Below are 24,409 nucleotides of genomic sequence, written 5' to 3'. Positions count from 1 at the left end.
AGCTGATGCATGTAGATGTTTTAGTGCAGTGGTTGGCACATAATAAATGCTCAATGAATGGCATGTATTATAATCATTAGTGTTGTAAGTAATAATCAAAGCCTGTAGTTCTATTACTATCTACTCATTTACCCAGTAATTATTTAATTTTTATAAGTATTATTTTATAATCTTAAAAATAACATTTAAGATGAATGATTCAAAATGTCCAAACAACTTGTTATAAAAATGAATATTCTCTTCCACTGTCGGATTTCGTGGTGTGCATGAGAGAGGACCTAGGCCTCAGTGGTGACATCCTCAAAAGGTGCGAGGCCCAGGCTGGATAACGTTCTATATTTCCCTTTGGAAAAATAAGCAAATATGACAACCAAGGGTGCAAGGGGAGCCTTGAAGGGAAAGATATGTGAGGGAAACAGGTGCATGAGGGAAACAGTGAGCAGCTGTCCAAGTCTGCCACTGAGGTACTGGGGCAAGTAAGGGTCGGCTGAAGGGGAAAAGATGGTGACACATTCGAAGAAATCTTGGGGCTTTCTGCCAGCATTTGGCAAAGTCCACTCCTCTACTCCAACCATCCCCACTCCCAGCGGAGGGCAGTGGGAGAGCATTAGGGAGACTGCCTTAGAAGCTATGCACAGAATGCATGGAGGCAGGCATCCATAAATGAGCTTGTTACTCTGCCCCAAATGGATGAAACTCAGACCCGAACAATCCATTTAGTAGTAACCCTAAAGGTGACTAATTCGTATTCACTGTGACAGTCCTTACTTTCAGACATGAAGTAATTATTAGAAAGTGAGAAAACAGACATTCCTTTTGGGAAGCTGGGAGATGGCTTTAGAGTCTAAGTTGCCACTAGATAGAACGGCCCATAAAATAACTTAGGAGGCTATTACCTTACAACCAGCACATATAAAAGCTAACAGTTACAGACTGTGCCTCTCTCATGTGTATTTTAATTAAAGATTTAAACTGCTAAGAGACAAAAACTGAAAACATGTACATAATCCATCAAAGTTTGCATAATTTCTCATTAGTTGCATAGCTGATCGTCACCCTGTCTGACCCCGATTTACATGTGATATATGAATGTGTACTGGCTTACGGCATAAAAAATGCTCTGGCTGGGTTATCAGAGCTCCTCTTTTTAATTCACACATGAAACCATAAGGTTCCTAGTTGGAATTCAGGAGAAGCACATTAGGATAGGGACAGCTTTGTATTTACTTATTAGATTCATGCAACTTGAGTTGCCAGGGTAGCATGAGCTTTTTAACAACAGTTGTTCCTGGCCTTCCTGTTTTAGATTTTTATCTAGCATGGTGTGAGAAGACCTAAATTCACATGCACCTAAGGTTGAGATTATTCAAACTAAAACAAATGCATCACATATCACCCACATACCGATCAGTGGTGTCATTTTCACAGTGGCACAGTTACATTTGCCACACCTCCTTAGATAAACAATGACTGAAATATGTAAATTTTAAATAATAGATTTGTATGATTCTGAGATTAGGAGATGGAAAGCAATGTATATGCTCAGACTTTTTGGATGTGAGTGCTTTTCTTTTGAATGGGCTTTTTCAAAAGTCTTTTGAATGTAAAAAGCTGTAGAGTTAAACAATGGGCTGCCTCCTACTTTCTAAGGTTATGAGCAGGCCCAAGGGTGGGGGCAGGTGCACACAAGTAGGGGGAGGGAATGGAGTGTGAGCATGCACACACACACACACACACACACACCTGCGACCAGGTGGGCAGTGATTAAAACAGCCATGGCTATGACAAAGTAAAACCAACCACAGTTCAGTCTCAAATGGGGGACTTTTAAGTGGGAAATAAAGAGGGAAAACATGTAGTTTTGTCAAGACTGACCTTTAAGTCCATTTCATGGCCACTGCACATGTTTTTCTTCTAATATTCTAATCTCATACCTGTGGCAAAGACAGTGCTTAGATAGGATATTCATCTTCTGAAGTACATAAGGGTTTGTTTTTTGCATCACTGTGTGAAAAAGATGGCTAAATCATATTCCTATTCATTCCAAGTTGGAGCAGAACTGCCTCGGCTTGCTGCCAAGAGTTATCCTCAGAGGGGACCACATGTTTTGAGGTTTCAGAGACAGTGGAGTAAAACTTTGCATTAAGAAATATCAGACACCTAAGTTCTTTAGCAACACAGTGAGTGAATGCTTCTGCCAACCAAGAGGCTTCAGTGGGCCCACAGCACAGCGCGGGTGAGCAAGACGGAGCTATGCGTAGTAGGTGTGGGTATGTGACGGTGCTTACACCAAAGCACAGGTCACACTTTCTCTCCTCTACCTACCTGGTGTCACAATAGCTCCTGCTCTCTCTCCTCTTCTGATACCTTCTAAAATCTTTGCTTTAAATGAATGGGAGCTCTGAGATAGCCAGATCTCACTTTAAGTGATGCTCTTGCTTTTTGGTTTGTGAAGTTCCACCCTTCTTGGAGAGAGAGTCAGCAGAGAGCGAGGCGGGGTTCTGAGTCCCTCTGGCTCTGGCAATTCAGCATCAACGAATCCTATTCCTACTTCTACAGTGAAATCTCCCTAACAAATGGAGGGGCAGCAATAGTAAGAGGTCCTGCCAGTCGCCAAGCAAATCAACCATAAACCTGAAATCCACCCAACCGGTCACTTCTTTATCTCTCATTACAAAGACCCAGTTGCAAATCCTTTCCTTTCAGGTGGGGAAATGCTACACAAAACAGATGCATGACAACTAGGGGGCTCCATTATTCGCAGATTTTTTTTTTTTTTTAGATCTGCATTATTTCTGTCCTCTTCATTTTTATGACCTGCACCAATGTGGTCTAATTTTAGTTCTTTCACATTTTCAGTGTAAGAGAAACCAGGAATGTTAAAGGTTCACTACTGAAAAATACTTAATTTTCAGTGAAGAGCTTTAAAAACAGTATTGTCTTAGCAACTTTGAAGTTTATAATACAGTATTATTGACTATCACTGTGCCGTGCACTGACTTGAAGTTTATAATACAGTATTATTGACTATGATCACTGTGCCGTGCACTGACCTCCAGAACTAATTTACTTATTAGTTGCAAGTTTGTACCCTTAACATCTCTCCTGTTCTCTTACAGCCTAGCCCCTGGAAGCCACCATTCTACTCTCTTTGGATCTTTGTGAAGGGGGTAATCATATCGTAATACAGCAGCGTATCAAATCGACACCTCGTACACCTTAAACTTACACATCCTGTATGTTAATTATATCTCAATAAAAAGAATAATATTGTCAAATGACACTTGATCTGATTCAGGCAACAAATTTGAGTGGGACCTCTAAAATTCATTTTTAATTAGTGATAGGTCTGGGGGAGGGGAGAAAATCCTTATAATTACTTACCAATCTCTGAATTATATTTCACTTGTTAATCAACAAGTCTGCAAACTAGAGTGCTGCCTCTGATCTGTTATTGTTCAAGTATGATCTCAACGATTCTGAAATTCTTCTACTCATTTTGCATTAGGCTATTTTTCACGACCTCAGTTCGGTCATCTTTGCTGTCTTTTATAAAGCAAGATCTCATGACCTATCTATTATAAACTCTCATTATTCTAAAGATGCAAATGTTACAAGTGAAGGCATACCTTCTTTTCTCTTTAGTCACTCTCCTATACAAAAGTCACCAAAATAACTTAGATCCTGTCATCAATCAAACAACCAATCACCCTAAACTGGGTCCTCACTCAAGGCTGGGTCACAATGTTCTAGTGATTTAACCACAAGGAATGCTAGCTCCCAATATCTTGGATATCTTGGACTCAAAGACTTCTAATATGCCATATTAGTTTCCTGTGTTTATCTGAGATTGGGGTTTGAGGTGTTCTTTTAGGGTACAAGAGAATTTGTAGCTATTTGCTGCTGCTACAGCATTGCCAGTCAGTTAGGTGGAGGCCAAGAGAGAAGGGAGGGCAATATAGGGTACACAGGGCTTAACCTGGTCCATAAACTCTCAAGGGTTAACCTGAGGAGGTTGGGTGAGCTAGGAGACAAAGTGAAGTTTTATGAGTGCACAGAAGTTAAATCAAGAGATAGCCAAATAAGTATACTGATCCTAGAGTAGCAAACTGGAGGCTGTTGGTGTAAAACATCAATGCCACCTGATTATTATGATAACAAATAATGATGTTTTATGACTCATTTTTCTCTAAGAATGTGCATCTGAGCTGCTTGAAAAATGAAGCTTGTTTGGACTAGATTTACAAGAGTGCTAACTCTGAAGGCCAAGGGATGTGCCTATAGAACTTTGTAAGAAGCCATTACATAAAGAAAGTCCTTTTTAACATTTCAAAGCACTTTCATACCCTCGGCATCATATAATGCAGCAGGCAATTCTATAAGGTTAGATTATAAGGAGGTGTGATAATCCACATAACATCAAGATCAGAGAGCTTAAATGGTTTGTCTAACATATACAGGAAGCAGGCAGTCAAGCTCAGCCTGGAACTCAGGTTTTCTGACTTTCAGTCTCTTTTGGAATTGTTGCTACAATATGATTGCTCCTCTAAGCCAAATCAGAGCTATGGGTTCAAATGAAGACAGGAAAGAAGCACACAAGTGTGTGTACGCAAATGTGTAGGAGTGGGCTGCGCACACAATCATTCAGTGATTTGAAACTATCCACACAGCTCAACTGGAAAATCAAAATAAAGGAGAGGTTTTCTTGCCAGTGACTTTTCGACCCTGTTAGAATCTGACTTTACTGACTGTTCCTCTCTCTATATGACCTCGGCTGCGCTGGCGAACCTTGGCTATTAAATATTAGTATTGAGCCTATGAATGGTGGTTTCTAGTGCCCCTACAACCCATTCATAACGTGACTGTTACATATAAACTCAATCAGCCAAAAGCAGAGCAATATCCTAGCTATTGGCTTTTTCCCCTCTAAAATGCTACCAAATACTGGATATTCTAATTCTTCTGTATTTTAAAGTGCTCAAATGCTTGACTCAGGGTTTCATGGACCAGGTCAAAAAAAAGTGCTTTCTGCCTCAGGACTCCTCTGTACCCACAAACTTCTTGTTTGGAATAGGGGAACCTGCTTTATCTCACTGTGTTGAGTTTACCAAAAGTGGCCCGCCATGCACTTACATTCCTCACTCCAGTGAACTAGCTTAAAATGCCTTTTTGTAGAGGAGCATTTTAACAGTGTTTACCTCTTACCTTACTGTCTAGGAATGCTCCAAATATATTACACTGGAACATAAAGTCTAGTTATAGGTCCAGGTTACCCAGCAGAGAACCACAGAAAAGCATCATTCACAACCCTTAGCTGCTGCAGATTCTCCATACCTTCTTAATCATTCTTCAGATTTTTCTTGATCCTTCAAAACAGCAGATTTCAGACGATTTATAAAACATTTCCATTGCAACTGGGTCCCTATAGCTTCAGCATGGACATTTATCTTTGGCATCGGTAAATGCCAAAGAGTTTATTATTAGATTTACTTATTAGTTCTCGTGGTATCCGTCCTACTTGTGTTACTCTTCAAAATTTAGGAATGAGAAGTCGTTTGGGAGAAAGACGGTAGGACTGAGAACCCTGAAACATGGCTCAGTCCTTGGTCCCTCCTGGGCCCCATCATATGCTCTTTCACTCAATGACAGGTGTGGCTGCAGTATCAGAGTTAGTGGTCCACACTCCATAACTCATTTGCCAGTTGGAGATGACTCTGTGTTCCAGAATGGAGAGAAAGTGTGTACTATCCCAGCATGATGACATTAGAGTTAGACTTCAGAGCTAGCCTCAAGATGCTACAGACTGATATTAACCACTGTCTGCCGCAAGCATATGGGAAAAGACAGGCTGGAGCAGATCACAAGTAAAGACTCAGTGGCATATTTGCCCACAATACTGCTACAGTGGCACAGATTAGAGAGAGTGTGAGGCAAGGCATTCAACCGCTATTTTGCTCTGGATCACTTGGGGGTGGGGATGGGAGATTTGCAAACCTTGTGAGGACAGAAGGCAACATGGCTTCAAAGTTATGAGTAATGAGCCATTTGGGAGGAAGGAAGTTGATTCTGTCACTCATTCTGACAGGGCTTCTTAACAGAAAAGGATTGGGCTGAGGGTAGGGGGCAGGTGGAGGCAGGGGGAGGCACAGAGAGAGGACAGAAGGGTGAAGCCAGCCAGGCAAATGAGAATGAGAAAGTGCAATTATAGACCTTATGGAGGAGCTGCTGGTAAGCTACCCTGGCCAAAGGAAAATGTTGATTGGACCAGTTTTCGGAGGGAAACAGACAGCTCTTCTGCAAGCAGATGGATGACAAATCTCTGGGAGGAGGCTGTGTTGTTCATGTGCGAAATGGAATTAGCCAAAGAGTAAAAGCGCCAAGCCATGTATGTAAGCAGGAGCCACCTGCCCTGCATGTGGTGGTAGGCCGGTATATGTGTGTGTGTGCGTATGCACACGTGGCACGAGACATTGGAAGCAAAACCTCTAGCTGAAAACTCTAGGACTACTGAGACCCACTAAAGTGGGTCTCCATTTGCTCACCTCTCTCTCTCTCTCCCCTCCCCCCTCCAGCACTTTCTTGCTGTTTTAACTTTTCTCCACCTATGGATATCTTGTCTCATGGAACTATAAAATTAAGAAACTGGAAATTTAAAAAATCAAATAAAGGCAAGGTTGAGATTAAGTGACCAGAAATAACCTGCAAGCAAAGGACAAAGTCAAAGCCCTTCTGCATTCCTACCTAAAGCTCTCCTTTCCCCCATAAAGTCTATCCTCAATGACTGGATTTATTGGGGAGGAAGAGCAGGAGGAATTTTTGTGAATGTGCATGATCTAGGTTCAGAAATGGAGATCCACGTGGCCTTCGGTGGGGACCATGGTTCTCTCCAGGACAGCTAGGGTAGAATTCCTTACCAGGAATTCTCCTTTTTAGGTCAAGGTAACACAGGTTTCTCAATCTTGGTACCACTGCCATTGTGTACTGGATAATCCTTTGTTGTGGGCATCTGTCCTGTGCATTACAGATGTTTAAGAGCATCCCTGGTCTTTACCAGTAGATGCAGGTAGCACCTCCCCAGTTGTGACAACCAAGAATGTCTCTAGACATTGCAAAATGTCCCCTGGGAGGAAAAATCAGAACCACTGAGATAAACTTTATATAGTTAGCTGGTTCCAAATAGAAAACTACTTACTCGATTCTTCCATGAAGGTTAAACATCCACACACAGACTCACACACACACTCACTAAACACAATCCCGCACACACAATATTATGAAGACTCTAAGAAAAGGTGGTCATACCGATTTCTCAGACTGTCATTCACCTGACTGTTGTAAATCCTTCTAAAGCTTGAGTAGAACATCAAGGGCTCCATTTTTAAAGTGACCTAGACTGCTTCTAGTGTTTAGGGCACAAAGCCCTAGAAGTTTGGATAGAAGCATCAAGCGGGATACAACTCCCATTCTTTCATTCAGCTTCTGCAAAATAATGCTGCATACATATGCATGCCTTATAATCGGGCTCTGCTAACTGTTTTCACCCAAAAGAAAAAGCAGACACATAAAGAAGACTGAAAATGTATTCCACGGGGCTTTGTGGTTGTTTTGAAATACTCTGATCCCTCACAGATTTTCAGTGACTGGAGGGACGGGGCTGTGAGAGGGGAGGCTTGCTGCGCTCTGAATTACTTAGCTGACTCAAATGAACAGGTTTTTATATTGCTAAGTGTACCTGACACCAACTTTTCATGTTTATGGACTGGGTCTTTTCTACGTGTAAAGTACGAGGGCCTAAAGCATAAACAAGACGTGGCCTCTCTTCTCTGGTATACAGACACTACGAATAGCTAATATTTCTTAAGTGCTTACACGCTGTTGTAAGAGCTTTACATTCATTTAATCTTCAGAAACAACTTTGCGAGGTAGCTATTATTATTAAGACAGGTTTGCAAATGGGGAAACTAGATACAGAGAGATTAAGAACTTACCCCAAATACAGTGCTAGTAAAGGGCAGAGTGCAGGAATTTGACCTTAGGCAGGCTCACTCCAGTGCCCGTACATCCAGCCAGCACACTGGGCCACCCTTTCTGCTAAAACAGTTACAAAGTTAACTACGTTATCAAGCAGACCATGATAGGTATTATGAATAGCAAAAAAAGTACAAGTAATAAAAGGATCTGGGAGCCCAAAGGAGGGAGAAGGTGGATGGCTTTGCAGTTAGAAGGGTGTATAGAGGAGCCAGGTGTGTGCTGGGTCCTGAAGTATGGGGAGGATTTTGATGGGCTGGGTCAGAATGAGGAAACACGAATGGCAACGTGCAGGGAATGTCGGAATTATGATGGGAGTAGGGACTGGCTGGAACTCAGGCTACCGATGGGAAGTGACAGGAGGAAAGGCTGGGGAGGCTGACAGAGGTCATCTTAGTGACGGATCACTGCACCTATTCTTACTATGTACTGGGAGCTAAGAGATATCTGAGGTGAGGAGGGACACGTGGTGAGTTGTGGCTATGGCATGTCACTCTTCCCAAGGACCTGAGATTAAACTCTGCCCTACTGCTTATTCCCCATAAAGAGACATCCCTCCAGTTTTTTCAAGCTCCTTTTTCTTTACTGACTCAAGACCCCTGGCACTGCAAAATATGCAAAGAAATCTGACAGCAGGTGATAACAGGATGCTTAGAGCCCTTTTAGCATAAAAAACAATAGCATCAGAGTTACTCTTATAATAAAAGGACCTGTATTTCTACAGTTTCGATCTCATTTGATCTACATAAGAACTGTGAGCAGGTATTACTGCCTCCCTCTACCAAATAGAGAAAGAAAGGCATGGATAGCTAACTAATTCCTGTCCCAAGATCACAAGGTGAAAGGGCGTGGGAATTGGGGCCCTATGATAGTACATTTTTAAGTACATGTACCTGAAAGGCTTCCCACTCAGGCAAAATCACAATGAGTTTCAGTATAAATAAAGCAACTAAATTCACCTGGAATGACATTATTTTTGTAGTGGGTGTTGAGACTGAGAACAGCATTAAATGTTGAAAGGAAAAAAATTTTGAAGCTCAGTGATAAGTTGCTTGGAACTGCAATCTCCACACTTCTAGGACTCGCTTTGGAGGGGAATAGATCAAAAGGGGGACATCTGTCCTCTATTACATTTTAAGACGTAAGTCACCAAGTCTCTCATATTTTTGATTCAGTTTTCCAGATGACAGCAATTATTGAATAAAGCTATGTGGTTTGTTCAACAAGCAAGAAAAAAAGAAGAAGAAGAAGGAAAGCTAGAACAAAAAAGAAAAGGAACACCCTACCGTGACCACGAGTTATTAAAGCCCAGCCTGGAGTCCACAAAGCTGACAGTTATTATACGTAATTAGCACAAAGCGAGGCTGTGTATACACACTATCTCCAGACATGTTTTTGAAACAAGGGCTTTGCCTTTTACCACCAATAATTTGTCTTGTTGTATGTTGTTACTTCCACAGATGTTCCATAATTTTTTGCATATGGCTTAGCCAAAGAAAGCTTTTCCCCTTCCATTTTTGGGAAAGATGCAACTGCCTGTGTGAGGGAGAGGAGAATGTCTAGTTTTTACATAATTCTATGGTGATGACAGGGGTGGAGGTGGCTGGCGTGTGTGTGTGAGTGTGTGTGTGTGTGTGTGTGTGTGTGTGTAGTAACAAGATTCTCTACCCAATCCTGCCAACCCCATTTTATCTAACTCTTTACTGAGTCATTCCTGTGAGATTTGGGAGTACTCTGTACATCCAAGGTTCATGGTATTTGCTGGAATAACACATTATCTAAAGCCTCTCTAAAAAGGGTTTGAATATTTACAGAAGAAAAAAGAGGCGGGAGAGATGTGAATACATTTGAGGTTTTTTTTTTTTCCCTTTTCTTGGCAGTCTTTACAACTGAAAACAGCAGAGCCTTCTCATGTTTCTTTGACCTTCCTCAGCATGGTCCAGTATGCACATATACGGTATCAGAGAACAGCTCTGCTCAATGCTTTCTCGGGAAGGAGGGTCTGTATGAATGTGGTTTATTTTGGGGGGTCGGAGGGAAGTGGGGTTGAGAGTGCGGATATCAGAGGGAGGAATAAGATGAAATACAAGCAGAGTGGATTTTTACAATAGAGAAATACAACTGGCTGAAGGGATTGGGGAGCGAGGGCAGATTTAAAAATATACATCTTCTCTTTTATTGCGATACCACCGATTGAGAGAACATTCTGCTGGGGGCGATGTCTGCCAAGGACTTCTAATTCAGTTTGTTCCACCCACTTTAGTTTAAAGCCCAAGTACAGATTTTATTCCTGGAATGTTATAGGATTGGTGTGGTCAGAAATGGGCAAATTTACTTCAGAGGTGTTTTATAACAACTTGGAAAAGACCCTCTAAAATTTTCCAAGTTCATTGCAGGGGTGAATTTTATTTCCGTTTTCTTCTTAAGAAAGCTACCTGATTTCTTTAAAACTGTATTTTACAAAGTAAAACTTGATTATAATTTTGAAAGCATTTCAAAATAATGATACTGCCTATTAGGTATTTACTGTAAGCCAGGCAATTCGATAACAATTTGCATTCTCTCATTTAATGCTCACAACCACTTATGTGCTCATTTTGGGGTGAGAAACCAAAGTAAGGAGGGATGCCAGTGCTGAGTTCAAATCCAGGTCTTGACAACATCAAAATCTTTCTTAGTCACTATGCAATTATGCTTCCATGTATCAATGTCCAGCAATACAAAGTATTAATTAAATATATACACGACATGGTCATTAGGTTATTTATTATTCTTAAAAAATGATGGCAAAAACAGATTCCTTATGCTGCTTTTCTGATGAGAGATCTTGATGCAGCCAAAGGAGACTTACAAATGTGTCCAGTCTCTGAAGTTTTGGTGGTAGGTGTGGGGGTATCTAGACAGTTGCAGAATAAGTGGAGATCTATTTATTTTGAAATGTCAGTGGCACTCATACCAAAAATTGCACACTCTGCCCTGACAACGTTAAAGACTGATAGACTGTCCCTCTCTACCCCCAACCTCCAAAAGTATTTACTTCAAAAATCGATTTCCTCTGTCACTATTTATTGCGGCATTTTGCTCAGCGGTTCCGAGAAACCACATGGAAAATCGCAATGTTACACTTGTTAAATTGACCCTGCAGGATTCTACCATTAGTACGTGCATCATCCCAAGAGGTAAAAAGGCAAGTTTGCCAGGCTCATGCTGAGAATATCATCATGAAACCAACAAGGATATGCAAATCTGTCTGTTCTCTACCTCATTTGCATAGTTTTTCATTGGTTTTGTAGAACCTATCTACTAAATGTCAATTTCCTTTTCTTTCCTAAAGCTTATTAACTGTGTGTGATGTTTACAGCTCGAAGACCAAACAGTTTTAATAGGTAAAACATTTAAACTATACAATTAAAAAGCATGTGGGAAGAGAAGGAAGAGGTTCTGATATACATCAAACGCATAGAAATACTCGTGCTGTTAAAATATGCTCTCCGAGTTTGGAAGATGCAGAGGCTTCATGCATGTCTGTGCACGCCATAAGCACCACCACAAAATTTGCTTAACCTATTTTTTTTTTGTAACAATCTAGAAAAAGCAGATTTGCTTATAAACTACGAAGGGCTTGAACCTAGTCACTGAGTACACATTTTTACTCGCAACGAAATCTTAATGGAAGTCTGCCAACATCTGGGCTGACATTCAAACATTCTGAGTTTCTATGTATTCCGGTCTCTCAAAACTAATGTTTTAAAGCTCTTTTGATATTTTCTGAGGCACTACAGAGCTCAATTCTCACCTCTCAGTCCAGAGTAATACACGGCAATAATATTCTGCTCTAAAGAAATGCAAAGAGGGCCTTTCATTGTGCAGCAGTTAACTTATCTACAGCACCAATACAACAAATCCATGGTGGGTTTTGAATCAAATTATTTTCCTTTGTGCATCAGGGTTAGGAATTGGGTAAAAAAGGCAAGTTTGGAGAAACCTTGGTAATGTCTATAAATATTAAAAAAGAAATTACCCAGAGGCACTATCTTATAGACACACTTTATAGAATAAAGTATAGAATCGTTTGCATTTCATGTGGCAATTGAGCAAAGGATCTACTGCTATTAGTCGCGAGCTCAACAGCTCTGCCAAGAGGTAACTGGTGATCCTCACCTTTGGAATACTTCTTTACTGGCAATGTTAACACAATTCGCTGATACCCGAAATTTCACATGAATTGCAGGAGAAACAGCTGATCAAATTAAATTAAATTTTATAGTTGGCTTTAAGGAAAAAAGAAAATGCCAAATGCTCTTAGGAGATATTAGAGGTGGGCAAACCTGCAACTCCAAACAAAGACATACATCCTTCCAGGTTAAGAGTCTTTGCATCACGTGGAGCCCAGGTGAAGCTGTGATAAAACATCACTGGAAAGTTTTAATACTGCTGAGGCTACAGGCACACTTCTGTCTAATGGAATTCAGCTGTAAAGTTCCTTACTGTCAAACATAATCTGTCCTGTCTTAAGTTTCTTCTTCTGTCTAATCGTGATGGGCAGCAGGATGAAACAGGTAGCATTAAATGGCACGAAAGAGAACAAAAGTAAGAAAAGCACTGAAAATAAAGGCAGAAATGGTGATGCTAGAGCCACGGTCTGTACTCAGGTCTTGATGGCTCTATCGGTGAGTTATTTCCAAAGCTCAGAGAAGTCGCTAATTGACTCCATGCCTCTATTTCCTCATCAGCAAAACGAAGGTCACCACACATCCTCTAACCTCGAAGGAATTTTGTAAAACTGAGAAGCTTACAAAGAGCACTGTGAACACGGATGCCAAACTATTATCTCATAATTTGATGTGCCCAAATCAGATGGAAACAAGTGAAACCTCAAATTAATTTGATACCATATGCTATGGGCTGCATTTTCCAAAAGCCTTTAAAAACTGGCATTTATAATATTTGTGGGTTCATCCTTTTCCACGTACAGAAACGTGTGCACACATCAAAACAGACCCAGTTAAATCTTAATTATCTGGTAGAGGATTATCCAAGATTCTTATTGTTTTTCCCTCTGCCTGTTGCCCATTTTTTAGCCTCTCTGGCAATTCCTCCATGATCAAAAAAAGGAGAGGGCATGCAAATCAATCAATCCCTTTCTTTATTCACTGCAATTTTAATGATGGGTGCTCCCTCAGCCTCCATTGGCATGGGTAAGTGAGAACATGCTATTTGTACTCACAGCTGGATATAAACATTTATTGAGAAATGAAGTAGTCACATAAATTAACTTAATCTCTCTTCACCTTCTAAAACTTTGCTTACTTAATGGAAATTTTTATAAGATCTGTTTCATTTAGAGTTCTACATCTATGTGCCTGCCTTTTAAAATAAAGAATAATAAACGAAATTTAACCTTTCTCTGATGACTAAGTATTAGAAATAACCATTTATTCATTATGGTGCTATATAACACAGCACAGCTTCCTATCTGCTTTTGAATATTCTTTATTCTCCTTTGATCTCAGCCAGTCATCTGATACATCGCACTTTTTTTTTCATTCAACAAATCAAATACTTATGGTGTCTCCTGTATGCCAGACACTATGTAAGGACTGAATAAGAAAAAAAACCAAGCATGGTCCATACTCTGACAGAGCTTACATTCTAGCTGGGGAGAAAAAACAAAACTGCACAAATACATAAGTTTATTTGTAAAAATAGCTCTTGAAGAAAAATATAGGGTGATGGGTAACAGTTGAAAGTTGTGTAAGAAGGCCAAGGAAGAAGGGGCTCATAGAGAGAGATGGTGGGACTAGAATGGTAGAAGTGGAGATGGAGAGGAGTGAGTAAATTCAAATGATATTTAAGAGATGGGATCGGTAGGACTTGGTGACAAGACGTAGAGGCAGAAAGAGAGAGAGAAATACTTCAAGGATAATTTTTAGGCATCTGTCTTGGGAAACTAGAGAGGGTTGATGGCTAAGATGGAGAACACTCGAGGAAGATGAGGTTTGGTGAGACGTAGAGGGCTATAACTTTGGCTTTGAGTGAAGATGACTTTATGATCTCCAAATGGAGCTTCTACATAGGCAGCTGCATATACTGGTCCAAGGTTGTGGAGGAATCTGGCCTGAAGATATAGGTGTAGAACTTTGTGTCCATCAAGAAGCTTTGAGTTTGGATGAGCTCATTTAGGGGAAAAAACAAAACTTGAGAAGAAAAGTGGACCAAGGACTAAGCCATGAGGAACACCAACATTTAGAGGTGTAGACGGCAGGTAGAGGACAAACCCCTGAAAACTGCATTGAGATGGACAGATCAGGAAGGCAGGATGGAAATCAAAAGAGGATGGCATTAAGAAAGGCAACAAAAGAAAAGGTTTTATTTATTTATTTATTTTTTATTTAGGGGAGGCAACCCTTGGAGTTAAAATTACCCTTGAGGTATTTCTCTCTCTCTCTCTCTCTCTCTCTCTCCCCCCCCACCCCACAGATTACAAGGACTGTGTCAGCTTACAATCCCTTATTTTTTATTTTACGCCTACAGCACCTGGTCTTCCTAGGTGGTCTCCCATCCAAGTACTAACCAGGCCCAACCATGCTTAGCTTCCGAGATCAGATGGCATCGGGCTTGTTCAGGGTGGCATGGCCATAGATAAGAAGGGGTTCTAGAAAAAAGGGAGTGAGCAGCGCTGGCAAAGCTACTGAGAAATCCAGTAAGATGACAACTATTACAAAAAACACACAGAAGACCCAATGACATGAATGACATGGAAAAGACAGATGACCTCAGCAGGAGACAAGAGTGTGGACTGCAGGGGGTGAGCCAAGCTAAAGCCAGTCTCGAGTCATTTCCTCACAGAAATAGTAGAGCATAGTAGCTGAGGATGCAGGCTCTGGAGACGAACTCTTAGGGCCCACTTTCTGGTTCTTCCACTTAGTTATGAAACCTAAAGCACATTACTTAATTCGTCTAGGGTTCAAGTTTCTCGTGTAAAAGGAGAATAATAATGCCTACCTACTGTGCTGTTGGGAGACTAAATAAATGTAAACCACTGAGCATAGTACCTGATGCTTAGTAGTTGCTCAATAAATGCTAGCTTTTTATTATGATGATGATTACTGACACTCTCTTAACCAATTAAATTGATATTAATTGTGTATTTATCTGTCAGATATTGTACCAGACTCTAAGACAGAACAAGCAATAACGACAAAAACTAATTATGTGTCTTCATGGAAATAAACCAAAGTTTTATAATGAAATATTTTCTGTTAATGGTGATAAATGTGAAGGAGAAAGATAAAGCAGAAAAGGAGGCTAGGACAGTGGTTTAGAAAACCATTTTTAGAAGTCTGTCCACCGAGGCCTCATAGAGACAGTGACATTTGAGCAAAAGTCTCAAGACAGTGAAGAAGAAAGCAATGTGGTGACACAGGTCATTTCAGGTTGAAGGAACTGAAGGTGCAAAGGTCCCGGGGTGGGATCCTCCTGGCATGTTAAAGGAAAAGCAAAAAGGAGGGAACTGGTATGGCTGGGGCTGAGTACATGAGGGGAAGATAGTAGGAAATGAAGCTAGAGGTGGGGGTAGGGCTGATGCACCCTTTAGACCACGATAAGGTCTGTGGTTCTTATTCTGAATAAGCTGTGAGGCCATTGGAGGATTTTGATCAGAAGAATGACAAGATCTGAACGGTGTTTTAACATTTATTCTGGAGCCCGTGTTGAAGATATATTTTCCGGGAGCAAAGGCAGAGGCTGAGAGATCAGTTAGGAGGCTACTGAAATACTCCAGGCAAGAGATAATAGTGGTTTGGACCTGAGGGGTTGTGTAGGAGAAAAAGAGAAAAGTCAAGGACAACATCAAAGCTTTTGGCCTGAGCAACTGAAAGGAGAGAGTTATTATTTCCTAAGATGAGGAAGAGAGTAGGAGGAGCAGATTAGGATGAAGCTCAAGAGTTCACCCGAGTGGAGACAGTTACGAGGCGGTGGGATATCCCAGTCTGACAGTCAAAGGAGAGGCCTAGGATGGAGAAGTCGTCAGCTTTGAGACAGTTTTAAGAGGTCAACGAGGGAGCAAGAGAGGTCTGAGGACATAGCTCTGGGGCCATTTAATGTTTAGAAACATACGTTACTATGTACTTGTTAAGGGGCATACTGCTGCTGGTGGGAGTGCTGACTGGTGCCATCCTTATGGAAGCCTATTTGGCTGTGGTCAAGATATATCAAATAGCAGACCCCAATGTAACATTTGTAAACATGTTATGGGCTGGGTGGCGAAGTGCATGGCAGATTTCAGTCATCTTCACAGATATTTATACTCTTTGCATGTGTCGTGCACTAAGTTGCTGAGCAGACAGCAAGTCAGCTGGGGCACAGGAAGCAGAGAGGCCAGCGATGGCTGGAAATTGATGGGACAATCGATAACTTATTCGCTGCTCTTCTGCCAAATCCCTACAGAACTTACAAGACTCTGAATCATTTTGTTGTACTACTTTCTAACAGGAAACAGATCATCAAAACTCCTTGGGTTTCTTCCTGTTCTTACCATAATTTCATTAACTTACAAAGTATCGCTGTTCCCTTTTGTTCAAGCCCATATATGAGGATATGATTTCTGTTCTTAAATGGATAAGCTGGCTCAGAATGGAGTAGAATTCGGTCATAACCGAGGAAGATAGGTGGCAGAGTGTAAGAGAAACTTCCTGCATTTGGAAACGCATTCCTCGTAGAGCCTCGGATGGGGAGGGGTTCCACACAAACTCTGGCCCTGCTACTAAGTGAGCTCAAGAAGCAGCAGTTTGCAAGGGGGAGAGGTGGTATCTCGCCAAGAACTCCTTAGAGGTCATGCTTAGATGACCTGAAACTCAAAGTCTGCCATCTGCAGAGCAAAGAGAGAAACCATGGATGATGCTGAAAGGCCTTTGGCAGAAATAAAAACTTGTTTATTTGTTTTTTTCCTATCTAAAATATTACAGGTGTGACACATTATGGGTTACTGATACTGAACAGAACACAGAAAGTGTCAGCTGCTGGGTCAAGTTTCATAGTTGTAAACAGGAAGGTAAAGGCAATGTTCAATCTATCTCCCTTGTAGGCAGTGGATTTTAGTTAGAAATGAGATGCTGACTCGTTTTTACAAGCCAACTGAAGAATACCAAGATATTTTCTCTCTGCAGATTCTCATACTCAGAGTATATATAATCATATGACTAGTCTATTTACTGTTTATATTGTCTATTTTGCCCAAGAGTGATTTACACCTAAAAATCCAGTAAGGAGGATGTCATAAAAACATTTATAAAATCAACTGAAATTTAATAACAGCACTTAGACAGGTGGGCTACCAAGGAACTCTTTAAAATAATAGAATGAAGAAGATAGGTTGGTAGTTATGCACATAAGCTCCTTTAACCTGGTACATGGGAGGCACTCAATCAATGTCGAATGAAAGAATGACTCTGTGTGAGGAAAGAAGAAGCAATTCAGCTTGCTATTCTGGAGTCCCTCGTGTAAGATGGGAATAAAGTCTAACAGAGTCATTAATGGAATTTAATAAGGAAAGCTTCCAAAAGAGGAAACTCCAGTTCTGCTTTCATTACTGTATTTCTCAGATTCTCAGTGGATCTAAATTTAAACTCTACAGGAAGCAGGAAGCACCTTTGCCAAAAGGTGCCGAGGGTAACATATACTACAAGCATGTTCGCTGATCCTGTCTTCAAGGCCCTTCAGCCTTGAAGAATTTGAAAAGGACAAATAGGAAACGCATATAGTTCCTTTTATGCACTACTATCTAGCTATTAAAAGCCAAGAAGAATGATGCAATTGTCAATGGCAATATGGCAACCACATTTTAAAAGTTATAACTCAGAGCTAGAGACTTTATAGCGTGAGAGGATGAGGAGGTAAAAGGTGTACTTGTCCAGGTCATCAGAATGCATATCAGAAAACCTCGGGAGGCTTTTTCAACCATAGAGCTACCATTTATGAAAGTCCACAGTCCTAATTTATCCTAAACTTGATATACATTGTCTCTTGATGGATTAAGAGCTACTGACTTTATATTGTGTTAATTTAGGAATGATATATATGTAACAATTTCATTTCCTACATACTCACTTAAGAAAATTAACAAATATAGCTAGTTTTCTATTTAAGAAGTAATAATTAGTCGCAGTGTTTTGTTTTCCAAGGCACTTTGTAGTTTTCCTTAATAAACTATTAACTAAAAATATAATTGAAACTAAACTTTTCACATTTGAAAGTACTTTAGCTTGAATCCAGAAGGACGGCGTTTAGCAGAAATATCTTCTCGAGAACTGATAACACTATGAAAAAGTTAGAGTGAGAATTCAGGGAAGACCATGGTGCCAGTGCCAAAGGCAGCATAGTTTTTAATCTCCCAGAATCCCTGTCCTCTTCTTTTCCCCCTACAACAACAACAACGATGACGACAACAACAAAAATAGGAAAATGAGATCACAAAACCTATAACCTGCGGACAACACCAAAACGAAATTAGGTGGCCACATAGCCCATGAGCCTGAAAATACTAACGGGTGTGGCCAAATCATCTATTGCTATAGAGTCAGGGAGAAGCAACACCAATGCAGAAAAGGCAGTGAGCAACTAAAGGTTTAATGAGAGGAGTCCCCAAATCTCCATAAGATCCTCACCATAAGGTGAGCAGGTTGATAAGCTATTTTGATCACGGCAGCATAACTGGCCAAAAATCCTACAGAGTCCAATTTGTACAGCGAGAGCAAGGGACTGCAGGAAACACTAGGTGGTACAGAGTTTATATACTCGCAAAACCAATAAAACTAAGCTTCCTTCCACAACTGAACTACCCAGAGGAGAAATCTTTGAGAGTAGCATCCACCTTGAGAACGACAGTAATAAAATCAAAGATAAAGGAAGGGGTAGATAAAAGTAGAAGCAGAAGAGACAGAGCTAAGAAAGTATGGACCTTTTAACACCATTTCATGGAAACAACAGAAGAGGGAGCTGTAGAGCTTAGAAGCTAGAAAAGCTTTCTTTGCCCCTAAAAATACAGAAAAATTCATTTCACTTAAAAATAAGTAACAAAATAGGATTGTTATCAAATTCAATGCACAGTTATTATGAGAAAAAAGAGATAAAGATCAGAATAACATTTGTTACCATAGAGATATGCCCACAACAGATAAAAACTTTAAATTAATACTTCAAAAAAGTTAAAGAAAATTGAGAAAATAAAAGAAGATATAAAGAAACAAATCTAATTGCAAAACTCAGAAACAATGTGACTGGAGTTAATTTGAAGCTAAAGGGGAAAAAATTAAGAAATGAAGACTAATGAACAAGTAACACAAGAGGGAATACACACACCAGAGAATGACTAAAGAGTATTAGAAAATGGAAAGGAAGAAAGTTTTAAAATCAAAAATAAATGAAGAAAGAGAAAGAATGCAAGAGAAAGACTCTGAAAGAGAAAATAGGCAAAGAAAATCAAGCAAGACATTACAATAAGTCTTCAAAAAGCAAAGCTAAGCAATGAAACAGAACAAATACTTAAAATCATCACGCAAGCACACTTTCCAGAAGTAGAAAAAGATTTCAAACTACATATTTAAAGGACACTATGTGTCTGGAAAAATTGGCCCAGGAAAAAAAACAAAAAACAAAAATAAAATGTTTTGGACATTCAGGCAAAATGACCAAGTCATTTAAGAAAAGACAGAAAATTAGAGAGTCATCAGACTTTTCAAGAGCCAGGCTTTGTGCTAGAAGTCAAAAGAATGACACTCAAGAAAGGCAACTAAGCTAAGACTTTTATATCCAGCCAAAATAATCTTTGAGTCAACAACAATCTGTTATTAGTATGCAAAGACCCAGGGACTATATACTGTTCCTATTAGCCCTTCCTTGGTAATCTACGAGGGAGAAACTTCAGGCAACCAGAATGACCAAAGAGGCACAGATACAAGGACTGGGGTGGGCATAACACACATAATCAGCTGTAGGGGTCCATTGCTCAAAGATGATTATAAGGGGGACAGTATTGTGTATAATAGTTACATGCTCTGACAATGGAGAGACAGTATGATGATAAAAAACATGATGGGGAGAATACAAAAGAAAAGAAAATAAGCTCACTGATGTAGATCTAAGTGGGAGTAAAAGGATATTACTTTAAATCAAATGATGGAGCGAGGAGAGAAAAGAAAAGAAAGAATTACTGGGAATTTCAATATTGCTCATAGCAGGGAAACTACAGACAATATTGACCTTAAATATTAAACAAAAATAATTTTCTAAAAACCTCCTTTAAAAATCTCAACTAAAATAAAATAAATGAACTTAAATATATATCCAGTCACTGGTGTAAACACGCAAAGAGGAACCATTCCAAGTGACCTTAACATAATGTAACTATATATCCCTAGCCCAGTGGACTAAAAACCAAAACAAAATCAAAGTTCAAAGTTTTCAGTAAGCATATTTCTGGGGTGTCATTGGCATTTTCATTCAGAAATTATAGTGAGTGTAGTGTGGGATAAAGAAAATGAGTAAACTGTGTTGGTGTGACTGAGGACTACAATTTTCAGCTTGAGAGACAGGAAATGCTGAGGTTAAGAAGAACCTGATACATCAGTATAAACTCATGATGTATTTTACTTTAAATAATACTCACACACCACATATTTATGTGTTTCATATCCATGAAAGAGAGATTTCCTAGCTCTGGTTGCGCCCACGGAAAAGGCTGAGAAACGACAACAAACCCAGCTGTAATGAGTGAGTACCCCAACAGCCCAGACTGCCGTCCTCAAACACCATTTCTCACTAAAAGGAACCAGGTTTCCTTGAGGAAAAACCTGATCCCAGGTCTGAGGCAGGACATGTCCAAGATGAGCCTGAAACATACTGTCTTAGTAGAAAGCAAGGAAACTATCAGAGACAACTAGTAGTGTATTAAAAGAACTCGGCAGCCAAGTTGAATAGGTTTCAGATCAACGGTCAAAGAGAAGGCCATTCCAGCATCAGTAAGGGCCCTAGCTGTACTGACTGAAACACACCAGGTATGTTTAAACCCATTCGTTCACCACAACACTTTAAGAAATGGTGACTCGGGAGGACATTATGAAAAAACTTTATTTTGAAAATGGGTAAATAAAGGGAAAAAATATTTACCCTGCTTTTTGTATGAAACCTGAAGCACTGAGTAAACACACGGTAGATGAGAGGAAGTTTCCCTTCATGAACAACGATTACCGCTAATAAATGAACAAAGAATAGAATTATACTACCACCATTTTGTAATCTCTAATAAATTTATGAATTTAGACAAAAATATCATGGAAAAAGTAGATACTATTAACCATCACCTCCCGATAGGAATACACGACTCAGTGCCAACTATGAGTTTGTCAGGCAAAGAAAGTGATGCCTCTAGAATGTCCTCACAGTTCCTAAGGGATGCAGAAGACAGAGGAACATGCTTCACAACATCACAGGGATGTAAGCATCAAAACCCAGATGGTGGGAAATTCTACTGGACAGATCGTCTGGTTTCTTCAACAGAAAAAAATGTAACACAAAAAAGATGAAGATGGAACCAAGAGCTTAAAAGAGGCTTAAGAGACATAGATTTTATTTGCATCTGACTCAAGTAAACTATAAAAAAATTCTACAACATAACAAAAAGTTATTTATGAGACAATTAGGGAAATATAAACACTGACTGGATATTTGATGATATTAGGAATTACTGTTAATTATTTAGGTATACTGATGCTACTGTGGTTTTGTATAAGAAGAATAATCCCAACTTTGTATAGAAACACTGAAATATTTACAGATAGTATGATGTTTGGAATTTACCCCCAAATAATCTGGGCACAGGGTAGGGTAGATGAAACTATGCTGACAGCTGTTGAGGTGGGATGATGGGGGCACATCTCTCTACTTTTGGACGTGTTTGATATTTTCTACAACAAAGTTAATGTTCCTTCAAGAAGTCAGCCAGCCGTGTTTCTTAGATGTGATTTCCCACAGCTGTCACTTGGGGTACTTATTCAAATTGTCTTGCCCTACGTCTGTCTACTTAGAGTACTTAATAAAGTTAAAAGTCTGCCCAACCCTAGATTTCTCAATCAGAAATCCTGGGAGTGATGCCCAGAAACCTGCCGGTGAGTCTACTGCACACTCCATTTTGCTTTAATTTTTTGCAAGAAGTAAATTATTTCAGGGTTCAAAGTGTTAAAAGAACCCTATGATAATCTAAAATATCTTTCACGCATTATTGTTTAATTTCAACAAAATATTTCCTCCCTTTGTCATATTTCAACAAGTGACTTTAAAAATGTATTATGAATGATGGCATCAGGTCATACTTTCTCAAGTTTGCTAAGCACTTGGGGTTAATAAACTAGAGGAAAGAACCTAATGTAACTTGGGTGAAGTCAGAGAAATGTGTCTCTTTTATGGAAGCCAAGCTTTGTGACAGAATAGATAAGCAAAATCAAAAAAAAAAAAAAAAAGTAATCCCAAACCCATCTATGACATCAGTTCAGCAACTATTTCTAGAGGCACAAGAGCTGTTTTCCAAAAAAGAGGGTCCTCGAGACAAAGAATACACTTCTTTCTGAGGATGATGCTTATCATTAGAATCTAGCAGTTTGTCGAATGACTTAGTTTCTTTGGTAAAAAAACAAGTTTACCAGGATGGTGAACAGTCAAAACCAGACATCAATAGCAAAAGTTTTGATAAAGAATAAGGGAGCAGAAAGGGACCAAGTCAACTCTTAGGAAGCATTACTAAGGTGTTAATTACAGTCTCAGAAGCTTTGTATAGGAGCTCTAATTTAACCTTTATTGTAGCATGTAGCTTTTATACTTTAAAAAAAAAATCCCAGCCTGAAATTTGAAAATACTTACTTGTAAAGGTATAGGTACCCTATGTTCATTGCAACATTACTCCGAATAGCCAAGACATGAAAACGACCTAAGTGTTTTTTGATCAATGATTAGATAAAGAAGATGTGGTACATATATACAATGGAATACTACTCAGCCACAAAGAAGATAAAATATTGTCATTTGAGACAACGTGGATGGATCTTGAGAATATCATGCTAAGTGAAAAAAGTCAGATGGAAAAGGACAAGAATCCTATGATTTCACTCATGTAGGGCATAAAGCAGAAAGCAACAAATGAACAAACAAAACACAATCATAGACATAGACAATAATATGGTGATTTCTAGAGGGGAAGGGAAACGGGGGAAGGATGAAGAGAGTAAAGGCAATCAAATATGTGGTGATGAAAAGATGAAGAGAAAAAGGTAGTCAAATATATGGTGATGGAAGGGGACTAGACTTTGGGTGTGAGCACACAATAGAATATGCGGGTGATATATTACAGAATCATATACCCGAAACTTATATAATGTTATTAACCGATATAACCCCAATAAATTTAATTTAAAAACACAAAAATAAAACAAACAAACAAAAACAACAGCATTCTACCAAGGGGCTTCAGAGGATCTGCATTTTATTTTTAAATTAAATTTCTCACTATTTAGTAACTTAATTTCAAAAAGCATTCCCTGTGTCAAACAGTAGAATAGCACTTAATACAGGGGGTTAGGTTCTAAAGTTCCCACCCAACACAAAGTGTGTGGGGTCAAAATTACCCTTGAGATTTTAAGGTGTAAATCAGATCCTAATACTCCTCCACTCAAATCTTTCAGTGGCTTCCCACCACATTTATTGCAAAATGTACAGTCCTCATCCTTACCAAGGCTTAGAAGGCCTTGCCTGATCTGGTCCCAACTGTGTGACATCCCCCTTTATTTTCTGCTCGCCTCCATGTTCTTTTTCATGTGCCCGATACAATCCTGTTCCTATCTGCAATGCTTCTCTTCTGACAAATCACAAAACGTGTTCCCTTCATCTGGGTCAAATGTCTCTCCATGATTACCTTGTCTAAAGGAGCAACACTTCCTCTTTCCCCTGCCACTCGGATTCTTTTTATGTGACCTGACATTTCCTTCAGAGCATTCATTACAGCTGACATTATACCATAAATTCCTTTTTTGTTTAATGAAAGGCAGAAACTTTGTTCACTGCTCCAACCTAGCACTTATAAGAGTCCTGGCATAGAAAAAGCACTCAATAAGTATTACTGAATGACCAAAAATCCTCTAGATTGTCCATCAAGGATAACATAGAAGGTTTTTGTTTATACCATCTTGTGCAATAACTATCTTGAGCACTAAAGTCTGAGAACCACTGAACTAGACTGAGGCACAAGAGGAAAGTCTACAGCAGATGTGTGTGTAGGATTCTAAACCATTGTACCTGAAACACCCCCAGTGGAGAAAATTCTAAAGCATTCTTGCTG

The 24,409-nt window shown here is 39.6% G+C and overlaps 1 protein-coding gene and 1 pseudogene across 1 annotated transcript in view; both read right to left on the bottom strand.

The window, feature by feature from the left end:
* ATXN1 (ataxin 1) overlaps window positions 1-24,409 on the bottom strand; it is a 311,366-nt gene that overhangs the window by 94,445 nt on the left and 192,512 nt on the right.
* On the bottom strand, window positions 14,554-14,672 carry LOC112477731 (annotated as a pseudogene).

Source organism: Pteropus alecto, unplaced genomic scaffold, assembly GCF_000325575.1.
Source record: "Pteropus alecto unplaced genomic scaffold, ASM32557v1 scaffold121, whole genome shotgun sequence".
Lineage (NCBI taxonomy): Eukaryota > Metazoa > Chordata > Mammalia > Chiroptera > Pteropodidae > Pteropus > Pteropus alecto.
This window is presented reverse-complemented; position numbering and strand designations above follow the sequence as displayed.